The sequence below is a fragment of the Phaethon aethereus genome, assembly GCF_964289735.1.
Source record: "Phaethon aethereus genome assembly, chromosome: 9".
Classification (NCBI taxonomy): Eukaryota; Metazoa; Chordata; class Aves; order Phaethontiformes; family Phaethontidae; genus Phaethon; species Phaethon aethereus.
This window is the reverse complement of record NC_138585.1, coordinates 3,838,103-3,853,186: the sequence shown is the minus strand read 5'-3', so window position 1 is coordinate 3,853,186 and position 15,084 is coordinate 3,838,103.

The window sequence follows — 15,084 nt, the reverse complement described above, 5'->3', positions numbered from 1 at the left end:
AAAACTCAGCCCCTCATAAGAAATATGGAGAAATTCTTCAGAACAATCATGACTTTGATACAAGACCAGTGGTAGCAAAAGGTAGCTTTAAAACAGGGTGAATTTTCCTCACTCAAAATGTTCAGTGCCTGATATAAAACAGAATAGCTCTCATCTGCTCCATCCAGAGACGTTGCAACAGCACAGATTACCCAAGTTTAGGAATATCCAAGCAAACCATCTTGCTCACCTGACTTATAGCAAGCAGGTAAAATAAGTCAGTGACTTAAAGGAGAATCATGACACTACTTGAGTTCTTTTGCACAGGGAAATGGGAGAGGAATCAGTTGTCAGCCCAGCTACACCAAAATATTAGAGCAGTTTCACATCTTTCTAAGACCAAGAACTGCACTCAATTGTTCAACTTGACAGTTAAAGCATTTCTCAGATAACTCTCAAAACACACAAGCAGATTTTTACAATATGCCAGAGAAAATTGCTTCTGCTTCCTTTTAAGAAGGAATATGTTACAAGATGAATTAAGGTCCAATTGGTTTACTGGAGTTTAATCAGCCATGTCCCACTGCTGCAAACAAAAGTGTGACAGAACAGCATTAAGCTGAAGACAAGGATAAGCAATATGTTGCTTTGCTCCTCTTACTCTAACTGTACAAATAAATGAAAGAGTACATTTTTCTTAAGTTTTAAGTCCTTTGCTATTCCTTACCATCTTTCACATTGTATTTGCACAAGTGGATTTGCCCAAGAGCCATGAATCCTATCCTGCTATTTGGTTGGACTTCCTTTTGAGATCAAAACACAACGATACCACATCAATTAAGAGCAGTTTTTCCACTTTAACAGACTCATTTATCTATTCCTTATGCAAAGCAGTAAAACAGAGCAGAGGCTTATACAGAAACATTGCCTAATTGGGATTATGATTGTTTGTCCACAGTTACTTCTCAGCTTTTCAATACCAAGGTGACCGGACAAGTTTAACAGAAACAGCTTGATATCTACCCAAACAGTTCTTACGCACTCACACAGGTGGAAACATATAGCAGGGGTTTTTTTGTCTCAGCCAGGTACTAACTGCACAAGCAGAGAGCTTGTAGACAACTTTGATATACTTAGAAATAACTTCATCATGTTTGGAAATTCAGGACAGTACCAGGAAATTATTACAGCCAGCTGCTTGGCAGAGACACTTGGCCAAGTGTCTCAACAGGATGGGAATAGAAACCATTCTTGTTCTGGTCAACAGCTTCCTACTTTTGGGACCTATTTGAGGGAGTACTGTGATACAACAGAAACGAAAAAACAAGAGACCACTTTGAATTAACAGCATTTTACTATTACAAAGCTCTTCACATACTGCATTCAGGGCATCTTTTAACATTCAAATAGAAACTACACTGTGCTTTGAGTCTCACTGAAATGACTTCCAGGATTCTTGTCATCCCTGTCATCTCTTTCATGAATGTCCCAATTTGTTAGCATTCTCTAGATATGTAGAGCCACCACCCACACTGGGGACAAGTTTTAAAACTTACTTGCTATATTTTCCAACATGCTACACTTCCCATCAAATAGCTTACTAGACATGGTACTTCCACATAACCCATGCTGATGCATGACATAAAACACATGCTTACTACAATGCATACGCATATTACAATAACACCATTTTTTTAGTTAGGCTGTGTCATGGTTTCACCCCAGCTGTCAACCAAGCCCCACACCACTGCTCGCTCACTCCCTCCCCACCTCAGTGGGATGGGGGAGAGAATCAGAAGAGTAAAAGTCAGAAAACTTGTAGCTTGAGATAAAGACAGTTTAATAGGGAAAGCAAAAGCTCCACATGTAAGCAAAACAAAACAAGGAATTAATTCATTTCCAGGAAAGCAGGGCCCCATCACCCATAACGGTTACTTGGGAAGACAAACACCATAATTCTGAACATCCTCCCCCTTCCTTCTTCCGCCAGCTTTACGTGCCGAGCATGACGTCATATGGTTTGGAATGTCCCTTTGGGCAGTTGGGGTCAGCTGTCCTGCCTGTGTCCCCTCTCAGCTTCTTGTAACCCCCAGTCTCCTTGCTGGTGGGGTGGTGGGTGAGGAGCCGAAAAAGCCTTGACTGTGTGTAAGTCTTGCTCAGCAGTAACTAAAACACCCCTGTGTTAGCAATGCCATTTCTAGCACAAATGCAAAACACAGCCCCATGCTATGAAGCCGTACTGTGAAGAAAATTAACTCTATCACAGCCAAAACCAGCACAGGGTGGAGAGAAAGCATGCAAGAATATTACGATAGATATTTACAAGCAGATTTAAATTATACCAATGCACACAAGCTAGTAACACACACAGAGCAGTGGTAAAGGCCCATACCCACTCTTAGGCAACAGGATAGCCTGCCCCAGTGGAGAACCATAACCTACATTTCCAATGAAATGCTTCCCTGCGGAAGCAGGAATCTCCAGAACAGGAGTAAGTGTGCTCACCCAGCAAAAGGAAGTCAAAAGGGAGCAACAAAAATCAAAGGAACCAGAATTGAGAAATGTGCGCCAAATGGGAAAGGCCTGCAATTGACTCCAGGAGTGTCTCTGGCAGGAGAACATGGCAAGACAGACACAGTGAAGGCAGAAAGCAGACTGACTTTCTAGAAAAAGCTGAAAAAGTAGAAAAAAGCCTAGCACAAAAGCAAAAACACAGCTGAGTGGGACTGAGAGCAGATATCTAGGATTAGGATGGAGTCTAAAGCAGGAGATTAGGTTAAAGACTCAAAACAAGCATGAGGGAAGAGATAGCACTGAATGCAAAATAAAGGTTTAGGCCTTGACCTGCTTGAAATGGGAATTAAACTTGAGTTAGATCACCACCATTCAGTGGTAGCTACTCCGAAATTCAACTTAGCCACTAAGGAAAGTTTTAGTCATTGCATACAACTATTCCCCAGGCCTGGACATTACCCAGCCAGTCCAAAAGTGACAGGCTTATCTAACATAATCTTCAACCATTGACTTCTTGTGACAACAGGGGGGAAGGAGCAGCAGGGGGAGAAATCACTGAACTGTTTTTCTTATGATAATATACAAGCCTTTTGTGTCTTAATACAGTTTAGCTGCTAGCTGGAACACATACTGCAGTACTTGAGTTTCTGGCCTTGTTAAAATACCCACAGCTTTCATACAACTAGTTTGCACCGAAATACCCAAAAGCTGGGTTTAAAAAAGGGTTGCACAAAACCCAGCTGAAGCAAACTTGCATGCGTAAAGAACAGAGAGATCACTTCTGTTCTCTCAGCTCAGTGCCACTAGGCTGCTGGTTTTAACAACAAAACACACTTTGATGTTTAAGCAAAACGTTAGAGCATAATCAGATGGTGAGGTAAGGGAATACAAGTTTTCTACTCCTACCATTTTCCTATGCATTTTTTTATGCTTAAATAAATTTTTTGTGACTTTGACTTTTAAGTGACCTTTCCAGAAGACAGCAGCCACTGGTCAGTGACCCGCCACTATCAAGCACATAAACATTAACATTCAGCTAATTCTGCTCAGCAAGAAAGCACCTTATCTTTTCAGAAGCAGAAAGCTCATAACCACCAGAATACAAACGCTTCAAGCTTCATTATTCTAGCAATTGACGCTTCATTATGGTAAACATGCTTCATGCTTTAATCCTTTAAAGAAACATTTTAATGAAGAGTGAAGAGAGTATGCATATGATATCTTAAAACACTTCATCAATCCTAATCCATAGGGTGGAAGCAATAAATTTGTCTTCAAAGTGACTCAGGCTTTTAAGAGACAGACATGAATCTTATGCCCTTAACAGAGCATGGCCAGACAATCAACTGCAATTCTACAGGTGTACTGCATTTGACAGACACACAAGGGCTGTGTTTGGCCATGCAGTCCATCCCTGCAGCATAGTCTTGCTTCCCATGCACCAAGATGAATCACTTTAAAATGAGCAACTAATGGAAATGCCTTCCTCACAGCAAGGCATCACAACACCTCTCCCCATGTACTGCTTCTTCTGTCACTTCTTTGATATTTAGGCCTAAATTTACAGGTTAGTTCTGCTATTGCAGAGCACAGTATTTTTATACCTTACCCAAGTCCTCAGGCTAGCTTGCCAGCTTATTTTGCTGGAACCTGTGCCCTCATTCACTCAAAGAAAAATTCTTTTTTTAAGCAAAGAGAAAAATGCATGTCCTTTCTGTACTTTTCTGCTCTTTGGCAGTAGCATCAGCAAATAGTGGAGTCTTTGAAGAAGCTAACTGAATTAGGAGGGAAAAGAGTGTTAAAAAACGCTGATCCTTACAGAAACACATAAGAAATCACTGTTTTACTTCAATGTGAAAATGGTCACGTAAATCACATGTACTGTTTCTTTCCCTCATTGGAGGGCATTTTATAGAACAGCAAAACACAGAGAATAAAACAGCTTTCCAATGCCAAGACTACCCTGATGCACATCGAGCAGAATGGGTCCAAAATGCCTCCTATGAATCAGTTCTGGTTTAATATTTAATAAGAATTTATAAGCCTTGTAAATATCCCTTGCTAAACAGACTGGTAGTAAATGAAGTAGCTTTAACTCTAGACACAAACACTTCGTTTTCATATTACGTTGACCAGTGTTAATGAAGCACATCAATGAAATTGTTAGGCATTTGATTTTAATCAGAAAAGCAACTGTGCTGTTCCAGTATTGATTATCAAAGGTCAAATAAGCCATATAAGCTAACACTTCCAAACAAAACAAGGATCCATCCCACGAATCTCCATATATAAATCCTATATCAACAATTCATGTACTCTGAAAAAAGTACAGAATACTCTGCTTTTGGCTGAGCTATAGCCAAAATTCAAGGTTCTGCAGGATCACTTGCATTCAAACAAGAAATGCACAGTATCTGGATTTAGATAAAGCAATAGTATTAATATAATTCATTTCTCTGGCATTATCTTGGCTATAAATTAAGTCTGTTCCTAGTAAAAAAAAAAAAACCACTACAAAGGTGGTGATATATTGAAACAAGGGCCCGGGAAGGCTGTATGATCTTCATCTTTGGGAATACCCAAAAGCTGGCTGGACAAGTTGCTGAGCAGCCTGATCTTACTGAATCCGCTTTGAGCAGAGGGCCAGAGAAGATGACATGCAGACATCCCTACCAATTTAAACTAGGATGTCAGAACCAAAAGTTACTAAAGCTCTAGATCTCTGTTCTAAGGATATTTATGCTTAGAAGCAACACATGATCAAGGGTAAGAACCTTCCACCTTTTCTTCCCGGTCCTTATATCGGTCTAAATCAGTTCTATACATGATAACACATACCCACTCGTGACAGACACTTATCTCCCTCAGACTCTAACACTCCAGTAAGTTGACAAGGCCTTTGGCTCTAAAAAGCAGAAGTCGAATGCATGATTGCTTTCATAGTGAAAAGCCTCATGCTTAGAACTCTATGGGGCTGTATACCCAACAGTAGAGGTGGAATGTGTTGGGTATACGTGATACTACTGATAACAAAGACTGGCCTCTCTTGCACATTGTTACACATCCCCACAGGATCCAAAGGTTACATGAAAAAATACTTCCTGTATTGTATAACAGAGATAAGAGAGAGGAAGTAAAACGCTAATTTCATTAGCCTGATCAGATGACTAAGTTTCATGTGAACAAATGCAATTTTCTTAGGCCAAACCAATACAAAATAATCTTACAACTTGCATGTGACGGTGAAATAAGACACGAAGAACACTACTGAGTTGCAAGTTTTGGGTAAGTTCAGTGTGAAATGAGACTAAGCATTCTGAGGTACATGCCCCCCAGTTGTACGCTTTAATTTATAAAATGTCTTGCATGTTTTTCATGTTTCATTTTGACTGCTCCACAGCTAATAGATAACAGCATCGAATCACTTTTGTGTTTAGAGAGCAGATATGTTGCAATTCACATTTCAGGCTGATGTACAAGGTAGTAGATCCCAGTAGTAAGCAGAGCTAGTTCTTTCTACTATGCCCATCCATAAATATACTGCAGCTTCACTCACTTCTTATCGATGAATTAAGGCTGCATGATTTCTGGAAAAAATCCAGTCAGCAGTTACATAAAGAAAAATTTTTTTTTGATTGTCTTGAACGATTCCCTTTCCCCTTCAGTGTTTTACTCCTTAGTACCTGAACACAGCTACTACTACTACTGATTTGAAAAATTACTTTGCTAGGGCAGCTTTTGAAATGGGATGGAAATGGCCATTACGATACATCAGCTTTGATGTGGTAGAATAGAATTCAAGTTGTGATTGTGATAGATCTTAAAGCATACCTTATCCAAACTATAATGGTCACTATCACAATGTAATGGTCACTATGACAAGGTGGCATTGTTCTGCAACCTTAATTTTATTTTTTGGAGGGAAGGGTGATAGGCATTGCTAGGGGATGGGGTGGGATAGTTTGGTTGTGTGCTTGATGTTTTTTTAAAGCATGTAGACAAAGTATACATGGATATAGTCCTAAAATGCTAATCTGCCAAGATGTCTGACAACATGTTTCTTATGACTCCATGTCCCATATTTAAAGGTAAATAAATAGAAACCAGGCTATAACTTGGATAAATAAATGCCCAGGTTAAACAGACAAAGTTCTGCTGCATGAGGTCAAACCAAAGGTCCATGCAGTATCTCCTCTCCAACATTAGCCGACAGAAAACACCTACAAAAGGACTGGGAAAGTATGTAGTTCCCTACACATTCTCTCAGACTGCTGCAATCTGAGACTTCAGGGTTTCATGGAATACCCTAGACAGATTATTATCCCAGAGGTGTAAGTCGATTCAAGATGATTCTTATAAGCCTTTGGGCACCCATGACATCTTGATGCCAATTTTTCCATTTGACTACCCTGAATAGGTTGTCCATCTACAAAATCATCTCTTTTTCCAGGGCACTTAAGCAAAATACTGTTTAAAACAGCGTGGCCACTAGCCGAATGATGTAGTATTTCACTAAATACCTCCTTCTGCTGACAAAACTTATCTTTGCTTTCTTTTCTTGAACTAGACATTTATTCATATGAAGAATAATTCCCTTACAAGGCAGCAATTCTAGGAGCCGTTGAATGGCTTTGTCTACAGCATTTTTGGACATCCAAGCCATCTATAACAGCCAAACTCCCCTTGCCTATATAATCAACCACTGAGATTTCCAAAGCTAGATGAGACTTCAATCAAACACATGGTGTCTTTCCTTCTACTTTACAGGTAAATCCATGAGTATCAGAAAAAAGTGAAGAGTAAATACAGTATTTCGACACATGAATGAGAAAGGATGTTCTGCATGGCCCAGGTCCCAAATACCAGAAAACATTCTTGATCATTTAAAGAAATGAAGTGGGAGTTTAAAACAGAGAGAAGCAAAGGGCTCTGAATAACAACTACAGCAGTGTATACTGCACCACATCTGAGGTAGTGGGAATGAAGTGTCAGAATGCCAACAACTTCTCTGCAGATGCAAGAAACCTGTGTGTATGAGTACACCCAAAAATCACAAGTAACTTCAATGAAAAGCTTATATTCAACTGAAGTCTCAGTTCTTCCACTTTCTATATTAGGCCTCAAATTTCATAACCTCATAAATCACCAATTGTAATTATTTACACTTGTTAAACTTTGCACTGAATATCCCTACAGACCCATGTTTTCTGTAGTGGAAAACTTACACAATTCTAGGAAATTTTTGCCTTGGTCCTATTACTATTTTTCTTTCATCAATCAACTTGCACAATGAACATGTCTGCTAACTCACCATCTTAAGATCATTTGAATAGTGCTAACATTAGACACCTACAAAAATTTCAGTAGTATCCTAGTTTAGATAACAATATCTTCTTCTAATTAGCATTTCAGAAGTCTTCTGAGAAGATGGAAGGACAGAACAAGAGTTGACTTAGTAGGGAACATTTGACCCTGACCTCTGCAACCTTGACTGCATCATTTCCCTTCTTCCCTCTCTTCCTCTGCCATTTTGCTTGCAAGCTCTTCCAAACCACCACCACCACACCTTCACAGAATACCTATACTGAGTGTTAGCTGAGACTTCCAGAATAGCAAGAAATAGTACTTGTCTGAGATCTCCTTGTGCTACAACTTAAGCTGGACTTTGAAGGCCATTAACTTATACAGCTTTTACATGAAGATTATTAAAGCCAAGATGTCTCCTGCTGGGGATAATTAAAACACTCTATTAAAGGCCTATCAACCTATGACCAGCCACTGAATTTTCAGTGGCAGCAACAGCTGCATGGTTTCCCCCGCCCCCTGCCCCAAGTATTCTGTAAAACAACGAACCAAGTCAACAGCTCCAACCTTTCACAGAACAGGGTTACATCATGGTTCATGTACAGAAAGGGCAGTTTCAACCATAATTTGATAAAGCCAAGAAAGAACATCACATCTCAGCATATCTTCAGGAAGCCCTTATCTTTGTGCTCAGAACTTAACAAAAACATTAATTTTCTGCACTCTCAGTAATCAGCTTGTACCATCCCTTTGCCATACAGTAGCTCAAATACTCCGGTGATTAGTCAAATCTCCAAGGTAAATTGAGTAACAGTGACTGGATTTTGCCTGAATCATATTGATAAAGCCACCTCCACTCAAAGAACATTAGAAGAAAAACAATAGTGGCTGTTTTATTATCAGAGGAATAATTAAATGCAAGCTGGATTTAGCCTTACATCTGAGAAATCAATTTGATCTTCTCATTTTCTCTTAATTTACTTTATTACATAAGTGCTGCTGACTCTAAGGCATCAGGGTGAAGAATTAAAGGGCAAAAAGCCTTCATTAAAGTGGTTTAAGTTAAATCCTTACTTCTAACAAAGAAGAAAAGGAAGAAAAATCACACATGAGGCTACTCTTTGTTTTCTATCTCACCTTGCAGTGATGCAGCATAACATCCAGAAAAACAAGGCATATATGATAAGTCTGCCTTGTTTTGTACCCCCTCATAACTATTTATGCATAAGCTATTAGAAAAGACAAGTAGAGGACACATCTGCTCAGACACGTTAAAGAAACTTCCAGAAGCATCCCAGTCTACCTGACTTCTATATAGCACTTATCTCTCCCCCTTTCTAAAACCTTTAGGGAGGTTTTAGAGTACTGTAGTATCACAGCACAGCAAAAAATAGTTTGACACACAAAGCTGGAAGAAAAAGATGATAGCAGGAAAGGGAGGAGCAGCAGTCCCGCAGCTTGGGTAAGTACATAAGGCAGACCTGTGTGTCTGTCCATATTGCACAACGCTTGCGGGGGAGAAAGGGAGAAAGAGATTCCCCCAACTCTGCTGTCTTCATGCCCCTTAATTCCTCCTAAGCCTCAAACACTGTATCATTCCACAGACACTAGTTTCCCTACTCCTATCCTCTCCTAATTTCATCCTCCAGGTTTTTCAGTCCACTCCTAGACATACTTCTTTTTTTCCTTCTCTTGCAGACATGAAAATTTCAACGTGCCTATCTCATGTTCTTATTACCTCTAAATTTAATGTTCAGATAGGTACAGACAACTGAGCTTAGCCCTGTGCCTGCCTGCCCTTGCAGAAAGACCTGCCATTGCTTATGGGGACGAACTGAAGAATCTGGACACCAGCAGCCCCTGCCAAAAAATCAACACAGAGCAATGTCTGAAGGCAAAAAGGAACACTTGCTCAAGAAACCAGATGTGATAGCTTTCATTGTTGGGTTGTTTTTTTTTTTAAATACTTTTCCCCCTCTAAGTCTGACCAAAGCTGTTATGCACAAGCAAGCTTTATTTTTAAGGAAAGAATGATTTCTATGCAGATGCAAACTAGGTCCCATGGAATTTTGAACAAAAATACTTATATTTAATGCATACAACTTAATTTCTCTTCCTTGCAGGTCAGGCTGCGTTAACAGAAACATCAAAATGTTCATCTTGGATGGCCAGTTTCTATTTGCCTCAGCACTCACTGCAGGCAACAACTCCTTTTTAGTTGAAATTACACACCATTTGCATTGTGTTATTCAAAATGGGCTTTATTTGACCCTCTAACCTTGGACATTGCTGTTTTTCCATCTTCCAGTACTGCAAAAGAAACTTTCTTTTCCATGGGAACAAAAATATCCTGCAGCTTCTTGCACACTGACACAAAGTTTGATTTCATAAACTACAAAGTACAGGTCCCCAGGGAGAAAATTTTGTCTTCAGTATCATGCATATGGCTCTGTCTTTACTTGAAGACACAGGAATACATACACAGAAAAAACTTGTCATGAACTATATGTGAATTTTGTTTGCCAAATTTGGACATTTAATCCATTTCTATATGAGGAATAAGAAAGGCAGGAAAAAAGCTGGATTCCTTTTAGTTTAACGCAGCCTACACTTTCATCAGTTAATAGGCTGAACAGTAAAAGCAGCAGAATATCCAACTCATGCCATTCAAGCCAAAAAACAGACCCAAGTCCTAAAAGGGCTTCTTACCCAGAAGATCCTATGCCTGCAGTCAATTAAGCTTTGTCCAGGTTAGTGCTCGTATTTGCACTAGAAAGGCTGTATGAGTCTTCCCAAGGAAGAAAGCCACATAGGGAAAAAAAGAAAAAGCAGCTCCACCATGTAACAGAGGCGTGAGATTCCCTCTCTAAGGTCAGGACCAGTCACCCAATATTCCTGAGGTGTCCTGCTGCAGCACAAAGCTCAAGAGACTAACTCTTTCATAACTTCACATACAACTAGAGGAAACAGGGCTTAAACGTACTCTGCTGTGTTATGTTTTGTCTTTAAGGGCTGTCACATGGAAACATGACATGAACTTCAGATGTTGCCCCTCATCATATGTTAGTATTGCCTTATGAGACATCTCCCAGTACTGTTATGAAAAGGTACCCAAGACAGCTCCAACTGCATGTTAAAAAGGTACAGTAGTAATCCAGCTGCAGAGTAGTATGCAGCTATGCAACTCCCAGGAACATCCAGGCACCTTTTACACTGTTGTGTCACAAAAGTTAGATATACCCACTAAACCTAGAGCACCTTGACACATTTAAACTAGCTAAAGCAATAGAAGGTACTTAATCTCCTCTTATTGGCCATGTCAAATATTTTCTCACAATAATAGAAGATTAAGCTCACTTATTTTCTGATCACAAGTGATAATGAACAGTGTGTTAGAAGAGTCATTTAGTTAAAAAAATACTCAAGTTTGACTTGCTAGCCCTTACAATGCACCTGATCTGTGCACTGGTAGCTGGATGATGGGCACTTAAGGACTTCAAATAAAATGTGCTTCACATATAGGAACTGGACTCTATAAGGTATATTATTCTTCAACTGTTAGGATAATGTGAAGTAAAATGCAGTTATAATCCTACCTTAATTACCAAAAGTGTGTAGCGAGCATTATCAGGGGTGCTGCATAGCTGCGTAACTCACAGATTACTAACTACACATGAGGAGGGACAAGGTTGATAAAGCCAGTGATGCCTTCGCATATTTGGTAAAGCTACACTGAAAACAGAAACTCTGATTTTGAGGTCTTTTGCTGCTTCACTTAACCGGGGCTGGGGCGGGGGGGGGCGCGCTATTTCACGCTTCAGTACTTGCACTAATACAACTGCACTGTGCTAGCTGTTCCTAGTTGTGAACACCAATGGCTGGAACAGCTAGGCTAATCTGAATTAACCTATACAGCATAAATACACTTGAGTCTGTGCATATAAGATGACATTAGCATAGATTCTTAGTGAGCTAAGTCAAATTTAGACACTGTAAAAGCCTGGGGAGAGTAGGGAAGAAAGTCAATTCAAAAATCCAAAGAGGTAAAATCACGCAACCTACATTTATATTTAGAGACAGCTGTAATTTGTGTGCATGAACGAACACTAGCTAATTCCCTGGTAAAATTCTGACAGGGAAAATAAAACCTCAAAACAAGGGGAAAAAGATAACCGTCATAAGGATGCTGGCAGGAAGTCAGCCTTCTTAAACTAAAAAGGTAAGGACTAAACTTTAGCAGAAAGAATTGAACCAACTTAGCAGTGGAGTTGAAATTGCTCCATGCAATTGCTCAATATCCTAAGCTTGAACCTGAAGCAGAAACATGAGGGACACTATACTTCTGGGAAAGAATATGACAATGCCTTTTATTTGCAGTGAATCAGAAAAAAGCAAAAATACCTACTTTTGCAATGGATTCCATAGCAGTCTACTATTGTTTCACAACACCTAAAACAAGGTAGATCCTGGTGAAGTAATTAACTACATTCTCTAAAAACACCATAAAAATTCCAACACTGAGCAAACTAAGAATAACCAGTGTTCTTTGCTGCTTTACTTCAGAGCCTGTCTTGCTGAGATTTGTGACCCAGCAGTTCACATGCTACTGCTTCTAATACTATACCTCTCTGGGAAAAGTGCTGCAGTACACGCATATGTGAGCTATCATTTTCAGACAAGAGCAAGCACGTCTTTAAACTGAGACCCTTTTTCTCCTCTTATGAAGAAATCCATTGTTTGCAACTCTGATGACCACAATAAGAGTCTAGGATCTCCATGGTGATACACTACCACAAATGTACACACTGATCTCTCAACCCTTAAAGAGCCTTCCCTTCCATACTCGCTCCAAGGACTGAGCATTTATTTACTCAGCCCTCAGATGAGTTCTTCCCTTAGGATCTAAACTGCCATTTTGGTGATTAATCGTCTTGGAGTTGAATTAATCTTTGAGAGATGCTTCCTCCTGCTGTGAAAAACGAAGTCCAGAGTGTTCACGTTGTTCCAGGGGAACATTTGGACACCTGATTCTAAAAGCTGTCACTTAAGTTTTCACAGCTGGGGATACATCACATACCCAGTAGGAACGGAACAGCTGACCATCCACAGTCCTGTCATTAACACATATTTACAACTCCATCAGGGGAGCCAAGTACTTTGTGTTTTAGATACATCACAAATACTCATTTGAAGTCATATGACAAATGGTCTGTATAGGTGTCTCAGGCTATGAATTTTCAAGTCTCAGCTGCAACTGTTGATTCTATTACCATTTATGAATTGTGGGGCTTTTTTAAATTCTGCATTACTTACAGCATGTACAATTATCCCATCCTTGCTGGATGACTCCTAATTTTGCTAGGATGATTCCTAAACTGTGATGACAGTTCAGCATAAACCCTTGTGTAAACAGTTGCAGAAATACTGGGTTTATTCCAGCTCGTCTGAAAATGTGGTTTATTTGCTTCAGGCCAGTTACTAACAGCTTTTGGAGCCCAGGTGACCAGGATACACAGAAACTTGGCCTTATTCCTTATATTAACCACATGACTGGAAACAAAGAAAAAAGAGAAAGGTAGCAGAAGAGTTGCTATCACACTCTTTAGATATCTTTCAATATTAGAATGACTTTACACAGATGACATTAGCTTGGCAGCCTTAGTGCAAGGAAGAATCTACACGTACATTTTTTCATGTTTAGGATATCAGTAAGTTAGAAACATGCAACGGGAGAGGGCTGTAACTAAAGCATGTGAAGTTATACGTATTATAAGGGGTTCAGTGTAGCGATTATAAAATACGTACTCTTAACTAATAAGATTTTCTGAAAAGGAGGAACTTAGTCACATTCACGATCCAAAGTGGGAAACTGATGATTTGACAGTTACTTGTTCAGCACAAGGTCACCAATGAGATTAAGAGACAATGAAAGAAATGGAGGAAATTAAACTGAGCACTGAAATAGCAAAAAGTTAAAATTTAGAAATATGCAAATAGGTTACTGAAAAAAAATGTATGTGGGTAGCATTAAGTCTACAGTGCAATATTAGAACTTAGAGCCAAGAATTCATGTCAGGAAAGACCCAGACTGAGTTACAACTACATGAGCAACTATAAATCGTCCCTTGTCTGTTTGTAGGCAAGAAGTCAGTCCTTAATTACATCATCAGTTTGTTTTCTCTTTCCTTAACAGAAGCCGTACCTCACTGAGTGCACAATGAATAGATATGAGCCTGGACAGTGCTCCATGCCAGTTTTCAGTGATTTTGGTCTTACTCTGCAATAACTAAACACAGCCCCATCCCTTTCAATCTATGGAATTCTCCCTAATTTAGCGCTTTTCTTAACTGGGTAGGTGGGATATCTCGGCTTTTCTGTACCACTGGTCAACAAGTTTGCTTTACAGAGAACACATATTGTCTGCAAGTCAACTTACACAATAGGTAGTCAAAACCCCCACAACTTCTCTGTTAAGAACCAGCAGAAATTGAATTCAGGATTGTCTGCTACTGTGCTGAACAGCAGATTAAACTCTAGGCAGTACGGTGGGTGTTCTTATTCATTTCCACTGAGGAGTACTTTAACGAACTGAACGTTTACCTAGCCTATCAGAAAAGAATGAACATCAAGATCATTTCAAACATTCTCCACCATTAGGAATTAGATAGTCAGCATCTTCCAGAACAAAGACTGCTAATATTAGTGACACAGTGGTTAGAGAACAGAAGGGAAACACTCGTTTCTGTCCATCAATTGAGCCACAATCAGCACAAAGGTCTTCAGATATACAGGAGTACCATATTAATCAATCTAAAAAGGATACTACTATTCCTTTTGTTGCAAACCAATTACCCCTAAATTTCCATTCTGCACTTTTAGGAAAGATTAAAGTTTTCTTTTTGAGAAAACTTTTACCCTTTTGAGAAGATTGAGAAGAGGTACAGTTAGGAATGTAATTATGCATGGATGGGGAGGAACTGTGGTTTTTACACTGCTACTTAGTAATTTCATTAGGCTTCCCCGATTTTTGTACTGTGAAAATTGTCCTCGTCAAAGAAGTTTGGCACCTAAACAAAGAGCACTCTCCCTGACTTATTTACCTTATTCTCATTTAACCCTATTTAAACCACAGCTCTTCAGAGCAAAGGCTGTTATGCATATCTGCAACACAAAAGTTGGAGTGTAATTCAACTTGGAGTCAAGGTACTATAGCAAAACAAGTTAATGTCTCCTACCTTGCACAGGTGGCATACCACAGTAAATCTCACTCTTGTTCATACCAGAAAG